Source organism: Podarcis pityusensis, assembly GCF_964106645.2.
Source record: "Podarcis pityusensis genome assembly, chromosome: 17".
NCBI classification, from domain to species: Eukaryota; Metazoa; Chordata; class Lepidosauria; order Squamata; family Lacertidae; genus Podarcis; species Podarcis pityusensis.
The window spans coordinates 27,373,690-27,387,755 of record NC_138042.1 but is presented as its reverse complement, the minus strand read 5'-3'; the positions used below and the strand labels follow the sequence as shown (position 1 = coordinate 27,387,755).

The window sequence follows — 14,066 nt, the reverse complement described above, 5'->3', positions numbered from 1 at the left end:
CTCTTCAGTAGGGTGAGAAAGAAAGGAAAGAAATCTGCTCCTTGAAATCCTTTTTTCTATATGATTGCTTTGCTTCTCCTCCTCTCGTAAAAGACTTTAATGATATTATCAATTGCCACAAAAGGTGCTTTCATATTCCCCCACAACCGCTGAGTTCTTCTATATTTTCACAACAGTAGTTCTCATTTCCCCCTCCCCTCTTTGTTTCCTGCTGTGAAAAGAAATTAGCTGGATAACTTAGGGAGCGGGAAGAACCGTTTTTCGTATTCCAAGATGTTGGATCCCTCCCCTACTCTATATCTGTGAGAATATTTAATCTGCCTTTTTAAATGACCAATGGTTCCATTTTCCTACTTCATTATCTACCGAGGGTAAGACTGCCTTAATCACTGTTTTTCACTGCAGCTTAGTTATGATTTCACTTGCAAACCCTTTCAAAAAATGTTGCAAACAAGCTTTCAATGTTGCAGGCAATATGCTGTTTCTCCCGCATTTTTTTGGAGCAGGGGTATTGTTTTAGTTGGTATGGGTTTCTTTCTTTGTTCTCCTTTTCTTTTACCTGCTGGTTTTGTTTGTTGCTTTTGTGTGGTGAGGGAGGAGACAGAGAGGTTGGCGGGGTGTGTGTGGCTATTTTTGTTTGTGTGGTTCTTTTTGTCCTATGGGTAGAGTCCTTGGAGCATGGGGCTGAGAGTGTGGGTTGTTGGAGTGACTGGGGAGGGGGGAGTGGAGAGGATGAATAAGTGTCATCTGGGTTGATGAAGAAGAAGAAGAAGAAGAAGAAGAAGAAGAAGGGGAGGAGGAGTTTGGATTTGATATCCTGCTTTATCACTACCCTAAGGAGTCTCAAAGCAGCTAACAATCTCCTTTCCTTTCCTCCCCCACAACAAACACTCTGTGAGGTGAGTGGGGCTGAAAGACTTCAGAAAAGTGTGACTAGCCCAAGGTCACCCAGCAGCTGCATGTGGAGGAGCAGGGAAGCGAACCCAGTTCACCAGATTACGAGACTACTGCTCTTAACCACTACACCACACTGGCTCCCAGTGTATTGGGGTGGGGTTGGCAGTGGAGGGGGGTCTCTATGGGGGGGCGGAGTAGAGGGGGATATTGGTGGTGTTGGCAATACTAATGGAATGGGGGGAGAGGCCTTGTGCTTCTTGAGTGGTGGCAATTGTGAGATTCCTGCATTGCAGGGAGTTGGACTAGATAACTCTTGAAGCCCCACCCAACTCTACAATTCTATGATTCTATGGGTGCCCCTGTATCAGAAGAATTGCCACTGAGATACTGGCATACATCTCCCTGCAACAGCTGACTTTCAGTGGTGACGTTAATATGAATCGATGAAACAATGGTATCGGGAAAATGTTAATTCCCTTTATCCCAGAATTTGGTCCAAGGTAACTTTGAGAGAATATAATAATAAAAATAATACTTTATTATTTATACCCTGCCCATCTGGCTGGGTTTCCCCAGCCACTCTGGGTGGCTTTCAACAGAATATTAAAATACAATAGTCTATTAAACATTTAAAGCTTCCCTAAACAGGGCTGCCTTCAGATGTCTTCTAAAAGTCTGGTAGTTGTTTTTCTCTTTGACATCTGGTGGGAGGGTGTTCCACAGGGCGGGTGCCACTACTGAGAAGGCCCTCTGCCTAGTTCCCTGTAACCTCACTTCTTGCAGCGAGGAAACCACCAGAAGGCCCTCAGCACTGGACCTCAGTGTCCAGGCAGAACGATGGGGGTGGAGACGCTCCTTCAGGTATACTGGACTGAGGCCGTATATACTGCATGGGTCTCAGAACTGCATAGTTAATCTTAAGAGGATTTATATTTTTCTTCATGTTCAGATCACAAAGTATAACCTCCTTGCACTTCTAATGTTAAATGGCGCAGAGTCCATGTGAGTTATATCACTAGGATAATAAAAGTGTAATCCTTTATCCAATCTATTTGAAAGATTATTCCACTCCATTGTAATTGGATTCATAAATTAGCTAGAGACTAGCAAATGCTACATTCCATTTCCAGGATACAATTACATCTGTCTTTAATATGATTCTATTAAAAATGCAGCATTGGCAAAGGCTAATGTAAATCAAAAACAAATAAAGGAAAATCAGCAACTTCTTTTGTGATTAATCAAGTCATATGCTGGAAGGCTCTAAACCTTCCATTAATTTTTCCCCAGTGTTAAATGATAGGAAAATTTCATTTATTTAAACAGAACACATTTGTGTATCAGGTTCTCGGTTGATTGATCGAAAGACTGGGAGTTGTGGATTTTTCTTTTAGTGCTGCGAGAAGGCCAATATCATATTGCAGCATTTATACCACCAAGACAGAGATAATCAGACTGGGATCATGCCTATATGATCCTCCATTGGTACAGAAGCAACATTTTAAGGTATGGATGGGCAAGGTATGGGGTGAGGAGTGTGGTTCATGAAAGCTTATGCCATAATAGCAGTGGCTCATGAAGATGATGATTATAATTCTTATTAATTTGATTTATATGCCACCCTTTATCAAAAGATCCCAGGGCACTGTTCAACATTAAGAACACATTTTACGGAGCATCAATAATAAAAACAATAAAAAGCATCAAAACAGCCAGCGTAATAATAAAATAATCATAATAACAGTCTCTCACCCCACCCACAGCTTTAATAGGCCATAGACTTTTTAATTGGCATTTGGAGAGGTAAGAAAGGGCCAGTGGGCCAGTGGCAAATCTCAAAACAGACCTCCAGAAAAAAAGTTGCAGTCTATATTCAGATCTCTTCCACATATCTATGATTGTATGCAAGCATCCTTACACAAAACTGCTATTAATTTAGTGCTAGCTTTTGAGAAGACACGGTCCTCGCTTACAAGACACTGATGATTTCAGATGCAGAGTTCCAATCGCTTCAGCCTGTTATGTAACAAATGCCTTCTTCAATTATTATTCTCCAAAATGAAGGAGTTTCTTTTTTGTCAGGTAACGTTACAGCTACCTGGCTCAGTAACACACACACACACAGTTAGATGTTTATTTGTCAAGCAAATAATCCAGTTTTATGATTTATTTGATGAACTGGAACAAAATGAAGAATGAGCCCCGGTTTACACAAAACAACAACAGAGACATGATTGGCACGGGCAGGAGAAATGCTTGAACAGATATTACAAAAGGAGAGGAATTTAAAGAGGTGGGAACTAAAAGCGAAATGAATAGGTTCCTCCATGTGAATAAGAATGAAACACAATGGCAGCAAATGGCATGGAGAGCCAGAGGTGGCTTCAGATGTTGCAAAACCAGGAAGAGTGTTTGAGGCATGCTTTTCCTTTCATGTAGCTGGGTGTGTGGGTTCTCAATTTACTTGCTACATAGGGAACATGAAAAGAGGAATCATAGATCACAGGCACTTTTCTCTGATGCCAATCCTTTGTAAAGTCTAAAGCCGCTCAGATATAGTACAGTGGTACCTCAGGTTACAGACTCCACTAACCCAGAAATAGTACCTCGGGTTAAGAACTTTGCTTCAGGATGAGAACAGAAATCGTGTGGCAGCAGTGGGAGGTCCCATTAGCTAAAGTGGTGCTTCAGGTTAAGAACAGTTTCAGGTTAAGAACGGACCTCCAGAACGAATTAAGTTCTTAACCCGACATACCACTGTAAATGGTTAAGACTATCTCCTGTCAAATCAGGGGCGATGGGAGTAAGGCAGAAGCAAAACTGAGAAAAACAATAAGCAAACTAAGCTGAGGATAAGCGGCCACAATGGAAACAGTTTCCTTATTCAGAACAGGGAATGACATGCACATAGCTGGGATTTATGTTGGGGGGGGGAGGACACCCACCTGCCATCATCCAGGGTCATCATCTGGCTCTGTCTAGCAGATTCGGAATGAAATGTCTCAACAATAGTTGTTTTAAATTACTTTCGTTTGACCCCAAGGACTCAGAAAAGTATCTGTCAGAAACTTCAGTCTAGCAAGTTAAATTAAAAATTAACATCAGAGAGTACCTTTCCTGTGGTTAACCAGTATATTTTTCAAAATTACAAAGAACACGCCTTTTTTCAATCTCATTAAAAAAGAAAAAAAGATCCAGGCCGTGGGCCTTAGCTACCCCTGCTATAGACTGTGCATCTTCTGGGTGGACATTCACTCACAGTTGAACTGCATCATGGGTTTCATCCTTGCTATCATGTTCATTTCACCCCTGTGCTTTCTTGTTCACTTTGTTTCATACACACTTGTTCCAGATATTGAGAAAACACAGCACAAACCACTGTCGTGGCACTAAAAAGAATGGAGCACTTCCTAAATGAATTTGCAGCAGATATAAAGCAGATATAAAGCAGCAATGTAGATGGAACCTTACATTATTGCCCTGGTTCTGTTTTACACGGAATTCACCAGCAAATCCTTTCAGAAACGCCTTAAGATGGCAAAATATGAAGTATAGAAAAAACTCAATGGCAGCATTTCTCTGTAAAGCTTTCCCCTTAAATGAGAATCAATTTATCACATATTCACAGCAGCAACATTCTGGGAAGGAGAAATATTTCTCTGCCTAGCTTCTCAAAATTAAAGCTATATATTTTTGCAAGGAGGTCTACATGCAATGTCTCCGCAAGGTATTTTTATTTAAAACTCTAAATTAAAACCATACTTTCATGAGCCTCAAAGAAAAGAAAAAGAGAACACCCCCCCCCCCCACTGACCTCAAAGAACTGTTCTGTTTAATGTGAAAAACCCAGCACAAAATAATGTTGGGTGTATTTTTTTGCAGGGATAATGGCATTTGGGATTCTGGGTACAACTTTGGTCGTTCCATCTCAGAGGTTTGGAAACTGGCAGGGGATTAAGAAACTGGTACAAGGAACGGCTACAGCAGGGGTGGTGACTAAGCTCTGTCCCTCCCTTGTGTTCTTGGGTTCTCATCAGCTCCAGCCAGCACAGCCAGTGGTCAGCAATGATGGGAGTTAATATATTGAAGGCAACAGGTTCTGCAGCCCTGAGTTGAAAGGTTTAGGGCAGGCACAGGCAAACTCAGCCCTTCAGATGTTTTGGGACTACAACTCCCATCATCCCCAGCTAACAGTACCAGCGGTCAGGGATGATGGGAGCCTTGTTTAGGGCTTCTCATTTGACAAAAAAGATGGGGAACACAGATACAGATTTTTTGGAGGGAAGAAAACCTCTTTCTCGCTCTTTCTTTCATAACATCAGAACATAGAGTCCCACAGCGAAAGACAAAAGAACATGGTTCAACAAACAACATGGTTCAACACAGGATAAGCTCATGGAATTCACTGCTGTAAGATCTGTAAATGGTTTTGATGGTTTAAAAAGGTGATTAAACATGGTCAGTTGCTGGGATATAAACAATAGGAGCGGGTTGTTGCATTTATGCACTCGTTGTGGGCTTTCCTGGTACATTTAAAGATAAAGGTAAAGGGACCCTTGACAGTTAGGTCCAGTTGCGGACGAATCTGGGGTGGCGGTGCTCATCTCGATCTATAGGCTGAGGGAGCCGGCGTTTGTCCACAGACAGCTTCCTGGTCATGTGGCCAGCATGACTAAGCCGCTTCTGGCGAAACCAGAGCAGTGCACGGAAACGCCAGTTATTTTTCCGCATGAGCGGTACCTATTTATCTACTTACACTTTGACGTGCTTTTGAACTGCTAGGTTGGCAGGAGCAGGGACCGAGCAACGGGAACTCACCCCGTCACGGGGATTCGAACCGCCGACCTTCTGATCGGCAAGTCCTAGACTCTGTGGTTTAGACCACAGCGCCACCCGCATCCCTCCCGGTACATTTGACTGGCTGCAATTGGAGGCAAAATGCTGGAGGAGATGGAGCCACTGTCTGATCTAGCAGGGCTTTCTTTATGGTTTTAAATGAAGCTAGAAAACAACCAGAGGACAAGATGAGATCAGAGCTGCAGATACATTGCAACTTTTTGTTGCACGCTTGCACTTCCAAAATCCCAAGAAGGATTGCGTGGCAAGGTCCCAACCCACCCAACTTTGTAGTTGAATAAGGCTACTTGACACCAGTATTTAAGGTTTCTTACCATCTAAGGCATTTTGCATGCTTTAATGATGCAGTCTACCCTACTTTACAGCTGCGATTCAATGAACTTCACAATTGTCCTTTCCATTTGGCTCTGAAATCAGGTCAGGCTGCTTAAGCCTGAGTTCCTTTGCTGTGCACGCCAGTTTGAGCCCTGTGGCCAAATATTCTTCTCTGGCAGCTGCCTCCTTGAAACTCTGTCATTAAAACAAATGGGGCTAGTTTGCTTTGGCTTCACAACCTCCCCTCTGCCCTGCAATCCGCACACAGCTTATGGTGAAACATTGCCATTAAAAACTGGTGGAATGACACAAAAGCAAGTGAATCAGCCCATGGCTTTACATATACAGTGGTACCTCGGGTTAAGAACTTAATTCATTCTGGAGGTCCATTCTTAACCCAAAACTGTTCTTAACCTGATGTTAGGTGCTGTTGCTCGTGAGTAACCAGGCAAGACTCCGACCTGTCTTTTCCAGGCTTTATTTTGGTGCAAACTATTTACAGTGAAGAGAGTCATAAGTTCATGTCTGGCTCAATTGCTAGCAGAATCTGGGAGTGGTCTGTTTTTGTACCTCCCTCAACATAAAAGTCTCGTCACCCCCAGCCTTTTCTGCCCCTCCCTGCACCTCAGACTACTGCGCAGGATGGGCGATGGCAAGGGCGTCCTCACCCCCTCTCCAGCTTGCTCAGGCTCGGTGTTAAGGCTCTTCCTAGCATCCTCTGGTCATTGCACCTCTTCTCCGCTGAAAGTGGGGCTTTCCTCCTCGCCGGAAGAGGAACTGCTTCGCAAGATTTTCGGAAGCTCCCTGTAACACAACTGCCCTTCTATCTCTCCCCTTTGAGCCGCTGGCAGTTCCCTGACACCTGAGGTACCACTTTAGCTAATGGGGCCTCCCGCTGCCACTGCCGCACAATTTCTGTTCTCATCCTGAAGCAAAGTTCTTAACCCGAGGTACTATTTCTGGGTTAGCAGAGTCTGTAACCTGAAGTGTATGTAACCCGAGGTACCACTGTACAACCATCTTACAATTTTCAAATGCATTTTCTTTGCTCATTCGTGAATTAAGGATGGCCATGGAAAGGAGAGAAAATAAATTTTCAGCAACTTTCCCCACAAACTCCAATGGCCAAAATAACAGATCTACATACACCTGACCGCTAGCATGTGAGTGAGAAAGCTAAACTATAAGCTTTCCCCAGTATATAGTTTTCCTTCTGAATGGGCTTTATGCATAGGGGAGGCTGTTCATTCATGCTATGGCAGAACATTCCAGGGAATGTCTTTACCTAAGGGAAGCTCTGTTGATTGAGATGTTTAAGGAGCAGACATTGATGATGACCCAATCTGTCCTAATAAAAACAAACCCAAGCCATTTAAGACAGGTTTCCTCTGATGAAGCAGCATGGTAAACATCCCAGAAGGACCAATTCAGATCCAGCACATTCTGCGCAACTGCTTGCTTCAGACACTTTGCTTGACAACACCATCATACTTTGATGCATTTTCCAGTATGTCACTCTGGTTTTAATTATCCTTCAAAATCTCCTAGTTTCTCTCGAGTGTGTTATAAATTGAGTTGTCAAGAACAGTTTCCTTCCAGCTTGCGATACTCTTCTCCAGGCAATATCTCTATCTCAAAAAGGAGCCAATCTGATGAGGTAAGGTATTCTGAACTGCAGAGCTGCAGCATGGCTTAACTTTTAAGCCTTGGCAGTCTTCCCCACCCCACGCCTTCTAATTTCTTCCGTCGTCAGAGGAAAGAATGATAAGATATGTACATCCCATTAGTACCATCACAAATCACATGCCTTGGCGATTTGTCTGGTCATAGAGACTCATTTCTAGTACACTGATGCTGGAACACTCCTATGATAAAATTGAATCTACTAAATATGACTGAATAATTTCAGAACTGCTTTGGGTTATGCACACTCAACTGGTAAGCTATTGCAAAGGATTCCACCTGGAAATGGGTATGGATTCATTTAAAAATTTCATTGGCTTTTGGAGTTGATGATATTGGGTGTGAACCATTGTGGTATAGTTGTACCTTGGTTGTCGAATGCCTTGGTACTCGTCCGTTTTGGCTCCCGAATGCTGAAAACCCAAAAATGAGTGTTCTGGTTTGTGAAGGTTTTCTGGAAGCTGAATGTCCGACACGGCTTCCGCTGCTTCCGATTGAGTGCAGGAAGCTCCTGCAGCCAATCAGAAGCCACGTCTTGGTTTTTCAACATTTTCGGAAGTCGAACGGACTTCCGTAATGGATTCCATTTGACAACCAAGGTACGACTGCATAAGCAAAGAGCTGTGTCAAGTATAGATGCCAAAGATATAAGGTCTCCAGACAAACGGACACATGAAAATGAACAATTAACCAAAACCAGACAGCATTCCACACAAAAGCTCTTAAAGAACCAAAATGTGACATTATTCTTCAACTAACAAACATATTTTATATTGTTTTGATTGACTGACTGCATTTAATTATACTTTACTGTATATTTTGTTTTAATACGCCATTTGCTGCTTTGGAGGCCTTTGGGCCAAAAAGCAGTACACAAATAAACAAATAAATGCTTATCAGTCAGGTCCACCTCTTACATGAAGACTGGAAGAGAACTGACATAACACCATTAAACAAATGTAAAAAATCCAGACCTGTCAAACTAATGTCTGTAGGAGGTAAACAAAAGGAAAACACCATTTATGAAGCATACAGAAGAACAAGTCTTGGTGAGGGAAGAATCAGAATGGCTTCAGCTAGCTTTTCAAAATTGTTGAGGGTGAGATATCTATCTATAGAGGTTCTATAAATCAAAGATGTATTTAGAATCATAAAGTTGAAAGTAATACAGAAAAAAGGAAAATAAATTAATCAAAAGTTTGCATCGTACCCACAAAGAAAGGCTTAAGGAACTGGGAGGTGGTTAGTTTATGGGGGAAATATTCCTAAAGTGGTGTGGAGGGGAGATTTATGATAAGAGATTTATAAAAATGTTGACTGGCATAGGAAGAGTGGATAGAAATAATTACACTGTCTCTTCTGAAAATGCTAGAACCTAAGTTTGTGTGACAAAATTAAATTAAGTTCCCAAGAAATAAAAGACAATACTCTTTCATGAAATGCATAACTGCTGTTATTGCTACAAAGTACAGTGATAGCTTTTTAAAAATGATGGCGGGCCTTTCTATGGCAGCCTTCTAAATAAGGTCATAAGAGTTACTAGCCCATGAAATGCTTTACTAGTCTAAGGCTGGCAGAGAGGCGACAGACAGCTGTACTTTTCTGCTGGTTTCTATACTATGGACAGAGGAGAACAAAGCACTCTATTCCTCCTCTACCAGCCCAATGACTAGCCTGCATTCCATTCCCGGTCACCGTATGGTTATCAGGCTAGCACTTAAATAAAAGGCTGATCTGCGAGTGTTACCGTAACCCTTATCCATCTATAAATAGTAGCCACAAGGGATACAGAGCTGGTAATTAAACTGGCTGGTTAGTTAAGCAAGCCAGCTTCATAAACCATAGTTTAAAGCTGGCTTGCTCTGAAACTGACAAGTTTGTTTTAAACCACGATCTCTGGTAAAAGCAAGCAAGAATGATGTGAATGTGAAACTAAAGGCTGCAGAAGTCCTTCTCACAACTGTGTGGGAAGAGGCATGCATTGTGCAAGTATCGCTAAAGCGTGGTTTAATTCAGGGATGGGGAACCTGTGGCCCTCCACATGTTGCTGAACCACAACTCCCATCTTCCCTGACCACTGGCCATGATGGCTGAGGCTCATGGGAGTTGGAGTCCAGCACCTTCTGGAGGATCATAGATTCTTCACCACTGCTTAAATATCATGTATGGACACAGACATTAAGTTTCACAGCGGTAATTACCCAGGACTGGCAGTATTCCTCTGACCAACAGATGCCACGAACTTTTCAGAGATCTCTGTCTGGTCAATGTTGGAAAGAAGACTGTGGCTTAGATGAACCTTCAGTACGATCCCACAAGGTAATTTTCAGCTGAATATAATTCTTTGATCTCAGTGTCTTCAAAAATCTTCATTTTCTGAGTTCCTTAGGTACTGGTTTGATAAATGCTTGGGAACTATTTTAATGAACCTCTGCTTCACCTTCTTGTCCAGTTTAAATAGGAAGCAGCTCTTCCAATTAAGGACCAAAACATTGATTTAACCTTTCTGCTGTTATAGATTATATGTCTCAGGCATCCTCTCTATTACTGAAAAGTTCACAATCCAGACGTAAAAAGGAATTTGTTAAAGCCAGTAGTACATCACAAGTTCTTACAGCACATAGCTCCAGGTCAGAATATGTAATAATATGTAACCCGGGAACTGAAAGTGAGATGCGAATGATCTTGGGATGTAAAACTTGTCATATTACTGAGACAGAAAGGCATTATTATTATTATTATTATTATTATTATTATTATTAACTCTTAGTAATACTGTCATATTTTAATCAGGCGTAATGTCATGCGGCTGCATATTTGTTTCAGCAAGATTAGCTTCATTTTCAGATTGGAGCCCAATTTATGTACCGTATTTTTCGTTCCATAGGACGCTCCGTCCCATAGGACGCACCTACTTTTTTGGGGGGGAAATAAAGGAAAATTTCCCCCCTTTATTTCCCCCCCAAAACCAGGTCGGTTGCTGCCCGCAAGCCTTGCGTGCCCGGGGGAACTCCCCCCGGTGCGCAAGGCTTGCAGATAGCTTCCTGGAGCCTGGAGAGCGAGAGGTGTCGGTGCGCACCGACGCCTCTCGCTCTCCAGGCTTCAGCGAAAGCCTGCATTCGCCCCATAGGACGCACACACATTTCCCCTTCATTTTTGGAGGGGAAAAAGTGCGTCCTATAGGGTGAAAAATACGGTAATCCTGTCCCAGGGGTCAACGAGCACTTCTGTGATTCTGCCCCCCTCTTCCTCCTGAACCGCTTTCTGGTATGGGCAGGGGTAGGTGCAGAGGAGAAGGTAAGTTTGTTTGGCCTTTTACGTGGGAGAGAGAGAGAATGCCCTGCACACCCTATCACTCTAGACAGCAATAAGGAAAAGGCAACACGCAGTAGGTGATCATGACAGCATGTCAGAGGCTGGATTGAGGAGGAATGGTGGGAACTGCCCCCCCCGTACCTTTCCAAGAAGAGAAGGACAGTATAGATTTCAAACAGTGGTTTGCAGAAAGTGAGAGGGGAGGCTGCAGAGGGGAGAAGCTGGGAAATATTGGGGGAGCAGCAGGAAAAAGAAGCACCAGGGGAGAGACAGCTGACAGGCTCAGTGTCTCTTGAAAGCATTCCTGAACCCCCCTCTCCCAGAACCAGGCGTGCCTTGAGGGTAGTAGAACAGAAAGCTCAGAGGCAGAAAGCACACATCAGCCAGCGCAGGGGTGACATAGAATAGTAAGGGGGTGGGACTTTACTTGGAGCAAAGACATTATCTACGAGAGACCGCACTCCTTCGTCTCTCTCTGTGAATACTGAACAAGCTACTGTATTTTTCGCTCCATAAGACATACCTGGAGGTTTTTGGAGGGGGAATGCAAGAAAAAAAATATGCTTTAAAGGGAGCGCTGAACAGAGCCTGTATGCATCCCAGGCTCTGCTCAGCGCTCCCTTTCATGAGCCGCGAGGAGCGTGTGTGTGGTGCTTGCAGGCTTTTCCCCAAGGAGGGAGAAGGGCAAGCCTGTCAGTGATGGGCTGCCCTTCTCCCTCCTCGGGGAAAAGCCCCCAAGAGCCACACACACTCCACGCTGCTCTTTAAAGAGAGCACGGCTCTTGCGGCCTTTTCCAGGAGGTGGGGGAAGGGACAGAGCCGTGCGCTCTGTCCCTTCCCCCAACTCCCGCAAAAGCCAGGGATAGCCGCACAAAGCCTCCTCAGGGCAGTGGGATGAAGGCTCCCTGTGCCCTGCGGAGGCTTCGCACGGCTAAGCCAGAAGCTAGAACAGCAAGAGGGAGCGCGGCACAGCGCTCCATCTCACTGTTCTGGCTTCTGGGATAGCTGCGCAGCCTGCATTCGCTCCAAAAGACGCACACACATTTCCCCTTACTTTTTAAGAGGGAAAATGTGCATCTTATAGAGTGAAAAATACGGTACTTGGTAAGAACTCTTCTGCTTTTTCTGCTTCTTGACATCCCACCATGAGAGAGATAGGATTTGCTGAAGCCTTGACACAGCAGCAGTGGGCAGACCAATCCAATCCTCATGCCCAATCCTCTCACCTAATGTCATGCTTAAAACCCCCAAGCTCCGAATGGCAAGTTGCCCAGAAGAAGGTGCCAAAGTGCAAACAAAAATGGCAAAATTAGCTGAAAACAGGGAAGTGAAGTTGGGGCTGGCTCTCAACAAGAGCTCATCTTTATGGTCAGACTTCCAGTATACATTTCTATCATGTGGTGGGCAGCTAACTGCTCTTTTCATAGATCAACCCCCGGCTGCTTATTAACAACAACAACAACCTTGCAGAGAGCAACAGGGAAATACTGACTGTAGCTCAGTGGTACTGTGCAGGCTTTGCATGTGAAAAGGTCCCAGGTTCAAACCCTGGTGTCTTTAAGTAGGGTTAAAGACCCCTCCCCAAAACCCTTGAGAGTTGATGGCAATCATGTGTATGTGAACAGTACTGCATCCCTGTTCTAAAGGTTCCTCCAGTTCATTGAGCTTGCAGAAAGCTTATGGATGTGAGGTTATATCTGGTCTTTACTGAGGATTTGTGCTGATTTGTTTGCAGGATAGCTATATGACCATAACCGTTCATCCTGCATTCGTCCTGATTCACTTGTAGAGTGCTTTACATGCCTTCCTGCTAACCATTCGCTCACCCCATACCTTTCAGTTCATTCTCCGCCACTTCTAAACCACAAAAACTCCAAATATATATTTTTAAATGAATTTAATGTGCTAGAGCCACAGAGCAATTTAGCACAATTTAACTGCACAATCCCTCTCATAAAGCAGTAACAGTTTGGAAGCACATTGACCTGGTATAAGGTGGCTTCTGGTGTTACCATGGATGTAACTTTAACAAAATTGTAGAAATGTGTTTTTAAGAGAAGCTGTAAACAAGACAACTAGTAGACATCACTGTGTGTGTGTGTGTGTGTACATAGTTGCTTAAAGAAGCCACACACTTTCATTCTGCTCCTTAAATCAACTGTGAATGCTGGCTTTATTTGTAGCGAGCAGAAGGCTATTCGGAACAGCAAACCATGCTCACATTTCCCCCAAATGCTGTTCCTTGATTTATTTTTATGTTCATGTCAGCCTTGACTACAGAAAGGCCAATTTATAGTTCTCTCACCTGCACTTTCAGACAGACTCATCATTCACACATTAGAGGGCCAAAAAAGAGAAAGAAGTCTTCAGAGATAGTTGTGGCTGGCTATAAATTAAAAGATCTTACTTCAGAGACATGGTGTATCTCTTTTGCTCCCTACAAAAATATTGATTGGGTGAAGGAATGATAGATTGATTTATTCCCTTGCCTGTTGCCTAGATTTTTGAAAGGAAGGAAAAACACCCTCAGGGTTTCCTTGGAGACTGAGGCACAGTTCACACAAACAGCAGATAAAGAAACAAATTCATTCCTAGACTGTATCACTTTGGATTTGGAACAAGGGGGATGGCACCGTCAAATGTTTCTACATGAAAGGAAGTTATCCACACACACAAAAATAATGTGTCAGGGAAAAGGCAAAGTTAAGAAGGTTCTTTCTCCCTGACATGCTGGTTTTCCATGTGGAGGATTTTTATTTTTATTATTATTATTATTATTATTATTTGCGTTGCTCTTCAGCACAGACACGGAATCAGATGCATCTCTGAATTAATTTTGTCTGAATTAATTTTAAGAATTAATTTTAAGATGTATTTTAATTAATTAATGTCTGTTTTTATACATATTGTGTTGTTTTTATGATGTTAGCCGCTCTGAGACTGGCCTCGGCCAGGAAAGACGGGATACAAATAAAATTTATCATCATCATCATCATCAT

General features: G+C 43.1%; 1 protein-coding gene across 4 annotated transcripts in view; it reads right to left on the bottom strand.

The window, feature by feature from the left end:
• Positions 1-14,066, bottom strand: part of PLPPR1 (phospholipid phosphatase related 1) — a 168,073-nt gene that overhangs the window by 36,787 nt on the left and 117,220 nt on the right. The window lies entirely within an intron of this gene.